Here is a 6,430-nt window from a genome sequence, read left to right on the forward strand (position 1 = left end):
AGTTGGAGACCTTAGTCATAACTCATTTTGTCGTGAACAGAAGTAGATGCTGCGCCTGAGGTTGTTGAAATTAGTGTCGATAATCACTGCTCCATCAGTGACGTCGGCCGAAGCCTCGATTCCTCCCCATATCCTAGTGATGATAATGTTGATCCCGGAGTCTGGAGAATTCAGCTAGAGATAGCTAAGGTCAATGCACAAGCACAAGTGCAGGTACAGAAGGAGCAGACTGAACAAGCTAGGTTAGCCCTCGAACGTGAACAACTTAGACTTAACGCTTCACCACCATGCTCTCATAGGGGTTGTAGATAGGTTACCTGTCTCAGGTGTGGACTTTGTGTTAGGCAATGACCTAGCGGGTGGGAAGATGAACCCAGTGCCGGTGTTGCCTACGGGCCCGGTGGAGTCCACGGAGGCAGTGCAGCTTGATGAAGAAGTACCAGAGTTAGTCTCCAACCACGATGATGCCAGGTCTATGACAGCTGGCACGGCAGGCCGTGTGCCTGAGGACATAGCCGTTGAAAAGGAGGAAGTGAAGACCAGCGAGAGGAGGCTGTATGATACACTCTCCCCTGGTATAGACTCCGTTGAAACGCAGGAAGTTAAGACTCTCCCCCCGACTGAGACCAGCGAGAGGAAGCTGTGTGATACCCTCTTCCCTGGTGTAGCCTCCGTTGAGACAGTTGACCTAAAGACTCATGAGAGTGAGGCCAGCGAGAGGAAGCTGTGTGATACCCTCTCCCCTGGTGTAGCCTCCGTTGAGACAGTGGACCTAAAGACTCTTCATGAGAGTGAGACCAGCGAGAGGAAGCTGTGTGATACCCTCTCCCCTGGTGTAGCCTCCTTTGAGACAGTGGACCTAAAGACTCTTCATGAGAGTGAGACCAGCGAGAGGAAGCTGTGTGATACCCTCTCCCCTGGTGTAGCCTCCGTTGAGACGGCGGACTTAAAGACTCTTCATGAGAGTGAGGCCAGCGAGAAGAGGCTCTGTGATACCCTCTCCCCTGGTGTAGACTCCGTTAAGACGGAGGAAGTGAAGTCTCTCCCTATGAGTGAGTCTAGTGAGAGGGAGTTCTGTGATACCCTCTTCCCCGGTGTAGACTCCGTTGAGACTGAGGGTTTGTCTCGCACCCATTCAAGAGAGAAGACTCTCCCTGAGGATGAAATTAGTGAGGAGAAGCTTTGTCATGCCTCCTGTGCTAGTTACGAGTCCGTACGAGATTCAGTGGGTGAGACTGAAGATTTGTCTCGCGCCCATTCAAGAGAGACTCAGGAACGGAGGACAATATGGCCTGACAAACGAACTTGTTTGAGAAGGTTTGAGGCGGGCGACGAGGTGTTGCTTCTACTACAGCAGTCAGGTCAACCCTTGGTTGTCCTTTCTAAGGGTTCTTACGCCATTATCTGGAGTGTAGGAGATTCCAAATACCTTGTCTCTACCCCCGATAGGCGCAGAGGTCGGAGATTATGCCACGTCAACATGCCTAAGCCATATTTCAGTCGTGAACCTCCCCCCTTGGAACCGACGGTGCCAGTCTGCATCATCTTACGTCCAGCAGTAGCCGTGTGTGATGAAGTCGACGACGTAGCTGCGTGTGCCTCGAAGATCTGGGACCCGGGCGGAGGCGTGAGAGAACTGAAGTGTTGCTTGTATATAGTTGGGTACTATAGGATGTTCATTGTAAATTTTGCAACAGTCGTAACCCCTCTGACAGATTTATTGAAGAATGATATCAGATGTTTGGAATGAGCAGCGTGAAACAGTCTCTTTTATTAGTTAGGAACCCTACTTTTCAACTGTTTTATTTTGCAGGCTCCAACCAGATTAGCTGTGAATGCCGCTAGTGTTGTAAATGCTGGTGAGGTCCCCCATGCAGGAGGACAAGAAAGAAGGTTGAGCCTAAACAGATAGCCCCACCATGAGTAGGGAACTTTTGTTTTTGCTATTTGTATTGTAACACTTTCTGTATGTGTCCTTCAGGCAATCATAGAAGTAACCTTTGTTTTCCTATTTTGTATTATAACACCCTGTATATCTGTGCCCTTAAGCCAATCACTTTAGAGTGTACTGACCACCAACCCCTTTCAAAATGTTAAGTTACGGGATCGGAGTCAGAAGTTAAATAGGTGGGCCTTGTTATGTACAATTTATACGTTACATTATTTTTAGCACACCTCATGTGTTAACATTGTGTTAGCTGATTGTTTATCCCGCTCTTAAGGTAAGAAAATTCCTCTTCCAGGAATTTTCTCCTTTAAGGAGGGGGGTGTTACGGAACACGTATGTTTGTGCCCACATGTTCGTGTATATTACGTGTGTGTGTCTTTGTGTATAGAGATGTCTTCCTTTGAGAATAGCTCGGAGCTTCTGTTCCCACAAAGCGTTAGGCTTAATTTTGGAAACCAGATGGTCATTTGTCCTTGAGCTGTCAATCAAGAGGAGGGTGAGCTGTCCAGATGTGCGTCGCGAGAATACTCAACCAATCACGAGTGCTCTGAGTCCCATAGCCAATCAAGGGTGGCGTTATAGCCAGCAGGGCGGAGACGCGTCTTTGTAATATATACCCATGACACCCGCTGAGCTCTCTCTCTCTAGCCCAGCGTGTTAGGTGGTCTACCCTGCCGTAAGCATGTAAGCCTGTAAGCCCTGCTGTGCTGTAAGCCTGTAAGCCCGTTATAATTATCAATGTAATGTTATCGAAGAACTGTCATAAAGGAAAGAGATCTCCTGGCTTGAAATCTTATCTGGAATGTTAACTCATGTACCAATGTTAACGTAAATGATTCATGCCTGATTTATGTGCTTATCTTTGTACACTTAGATTCTTTTATTATAAGTAGATTTAATGTAATGCTGGTCTTTAATTCCATCCCATAACTTTATGATTATGTTATCCCGTTGTGAAACAACAAGGATCAGTGGTACCTGTAACATATATGTATCTGGCGACCTAGCCTGAATAAGGAGTTCGTAACAATATATATATATATATATATATATATATATATATATATATATATATATATATATATATATATATATATATATATATATATATATATATATATATTTTTTTTTTTTTTTTTTTTTTTTTTTATACTTTGTCGCTGTCTCCCGCGTTTGCGAGGTAGCGCAAGGAAACAGACGAAAGAAATGGCCCAACCCCCCCCCCCCCCATACACATGTACATACACACGTCCACACACGCAAATATACATACCTACACAGCTTTCCATGGTTTACCCCAGACGCTTCACATGCCTTGCTTCAATCCACTGACAGCACGTCAACCCCTGTATACCACATGACTCCAATTCACTCTATTTCTTGCCCTCCTTTCACCCTCCTGCATGTTCAGGCCCCGATCACACAAAATCTTTTTCACTCCATCTTTCCACCTCCAATTTGGTCTCCCTCTTCTCCTCGTTCCCTCCACCTCCGACACATATATCCTCTTGGTCAATCTCTCCTCACTCATTCTCTCCATGTGCCCAAACCATTTCAAAACACCCTCTTCTGCTCTCTCAACCACGCTCTTTTTATTTCCACACCTCTCTCTTACCCTTACGTTACTTACTCGATCAAACCACCTCACACCACACATTGTCCTCAAACATCTCATTTCCAGCACATCCATCCTCCTGCGCACATCTCTATCCATAGCCCACGCCTCGCAACCATACAACATTGTTGGAACCACTATTCCCTCAAACATACCCATTTTTGCTTTCCGAGATAATGTTCTCGACTTCCACACATTTTTCAAGGCTCCCAAAATTTTCGCCCCCTCCCCCACCCTATGATCCACTTCCGCTTCCATGGTTCCATCCGCTGACAGATCCACTCCCAGATATCTAAAACACTTCACTTCCTCCAGTTTTTCTCCATTCAAACTCACCTCCCAATTGACTTGACCCTCACCCCTACTGTACCTAATAACCTTGCTCTTATTCACATTTACTCTCAACTTTCTTCTTCCACACACTTTACCAAACTCAGTCACCAGCTTCTGCAGTTTCTCACATGAATCAGCCACCAGCGCTGTATCATCAGCGAACAACAACTGACTCACTTCCCAAGCTCTCTCATCCCCAACAGACTTCATACTTGCCCCTCTTTCCAGGACTCTTGCATTTACCTCCCTTACAACCCCATCCATAAACAAATTAAACAACCATGGAGACATCACACACCCCTGCCGCAAACCTACATTCACTGAGAACCAATCACTTTCCTCTCTTCCTACACGTACACATGCCTTACATCCTCGATAAAAACTTTTCACTGCTTCTAACAACTTGCCTCCCACACCATATATTCTTAATACCTTCCACAGAGCATCTCTATCAACTCTATCATATGCCTTCTCCAGATCCATAAATGCTACATACAAATCCATTTGCTTTTCTAAGTATTTCTCACATACATTCTTCAAAGCAAACACCTGATCCACACATCCTCTACCACTTCTGAAACCGCACTGCTCTTCCCCAATCTGATGCTCTGTACATGCCTTCACCCTCTCAATCAATACCCTCCCATATAATTTACCTGGAATACTCAACAAACTTATACCTCTGTAATTTGAGCACTCACTCTTATCCCCTTTGCCTTTGTACAATGGCACTATGCACGCATTCCGCCAATCCTCAGGCACCTCACCATGAGTCATACATACATTAAATAACCTTACCAACCAGTCAACAATACAGTCACCCCCTTTCTTAATAAATTCCACTGCAATGCCATCCAAACCTGCTGCCTTGCCGGCTTTCATCTTCCGCAAAGCTTTTACTACCTCTTCTCTGTTTACCAAATCATTTTCCCTAACCCTCTCACTTTGCACACCACCTCGACCAAAACACCCTATATCTGCCACTCTGTCATCAGACACATTCAACAAACCTTCAAAATACTCATTCCATCTCCTTCTCACATCACCGCTACTTGTTATCACCTCCCCATTTACGCCCTTCACTGAAGTTCCCATTTGCTCCCTTGTATGTATGTGTGTGTGTGTGTATATGTGCATATGTGTGTGTGTGTGTGTGTGTGTGTATATGTATATATATATGTATATTATCCCTGGGGATAGGGGTGAAAGAATACTTCCCACGTATTCCTCGCGTGTCGTAGAAAGCGACTAGAGGGGACGGGAGCGGGGGGCCGGAAATCCTCCCCTCCTTGTATTAACTTTCTAAAATGGGAAACAGAAGAAGGAGTCACGCGGGGGAGTGATCATCCTCCTCGAAGGCTCAGAGTGGGGTGCCTAAATGTGTGTGGATGTAACCAAGATGTGAAAAAAGGAGAGATAGGTAGTATGTTTGAGGAAAGGAACCTGGATGTTTTGGCTCTGAGTGAAACGAAGCTCAAGGGTAAAGGGGAAGAGTGGTTTGGAAATGTCTGGGGAGTGAAGTCAGGGGTTAGTGAGAGGACAAGAGCAAGGGAAGGAGTAGCAATACTCATGAAACAGGAGTTGTGGGAGTATGTGATAGAATGTAAGAAAGTAAATTCTCGATTAATATGGGTAAAATTGAAAGTTGATGGAGAGAGGTGGGTGATTATTGGTGCATATGCACCTGGGCATGAGAAGAAAGATCATGAGAGGCAAGTGTTTTGGGAGCAGCTAAATGAGTGTGTTAGCGGTTTTGATGCACGAGACCGGGTTATAGTGATGGGTGATTTGAATGCAAAGGTGAGTAATGTGGCAGTTGAGGGAATAATTGGTATGCATGGGGTGTTCAGTGTTGTAAATGGAAATGGTGAAGAGCTTGTAGATTTATGTGCTGAAAAAGGACTGATGATTGGGAATACCTGGTTTAAAAAGCGAGATATACATAAGTATACTTATGTAAGTAGGAGAGATGGCCAGAGAGCGTTATTGGATTACGTGTTAATTGACAGGCGTGCGAAAGAGAGACTTTTGGATGTTAATGTGCTGAGAGGTGCAACTGGAGGGATGTCTGATCATTATCTTGTGGAGGCTAAGGTGAAGATTAGTATGGGTTTTCAGAAAAGAGGAGTGAATGTTGGGGTGAAGAAGGTGGTGAGAGTAAGTGAGCTTGGGAAGGAGACCTGTGTGGGGAAGTACCAGGAGAGACTGTGTACAGAATGGAAAAAGGTGAGAACAATGGAAGTAAGGGGAGTGGGGGAGGAATGGGATGTATTTAGGGAATCAGTGATGGATTGCGCAAAAGATGCTTGTGGCATGAGAAGAGTGGGAGGTGGGCTGTTTAGAAAGGGTAGTGAGTGGTGGGATGAAGAAGTAAGAGTATTAGTGAAAGAGAAGAGAGAGGCATTTGGACGATTTTTGCAGGGAAAAAATGCAATTGAGTGGGAGAAGTATAAAAGAAAGAGACAGGAGGTCAAGAGAAAGGTGCAAGAGGTGAAAAAAAGGGCAAATGAGAGTTGGGGTGAGAGACTATCAGT

Source organism: Panulirus ornatus, chromosome 43 (assembly GCF_036320965.1).
Source record: "Panulirus ornatus isolate Po-2019 chromosome 43, ASM3632096v1, whole genome shotgun sequence".
Lineage (NCBI taxonomy): Eukaryota > Metazoa > Arthropoda > Malacostraca > Decapoda > Palinuridae > Panulirus > Panulirus ornatus.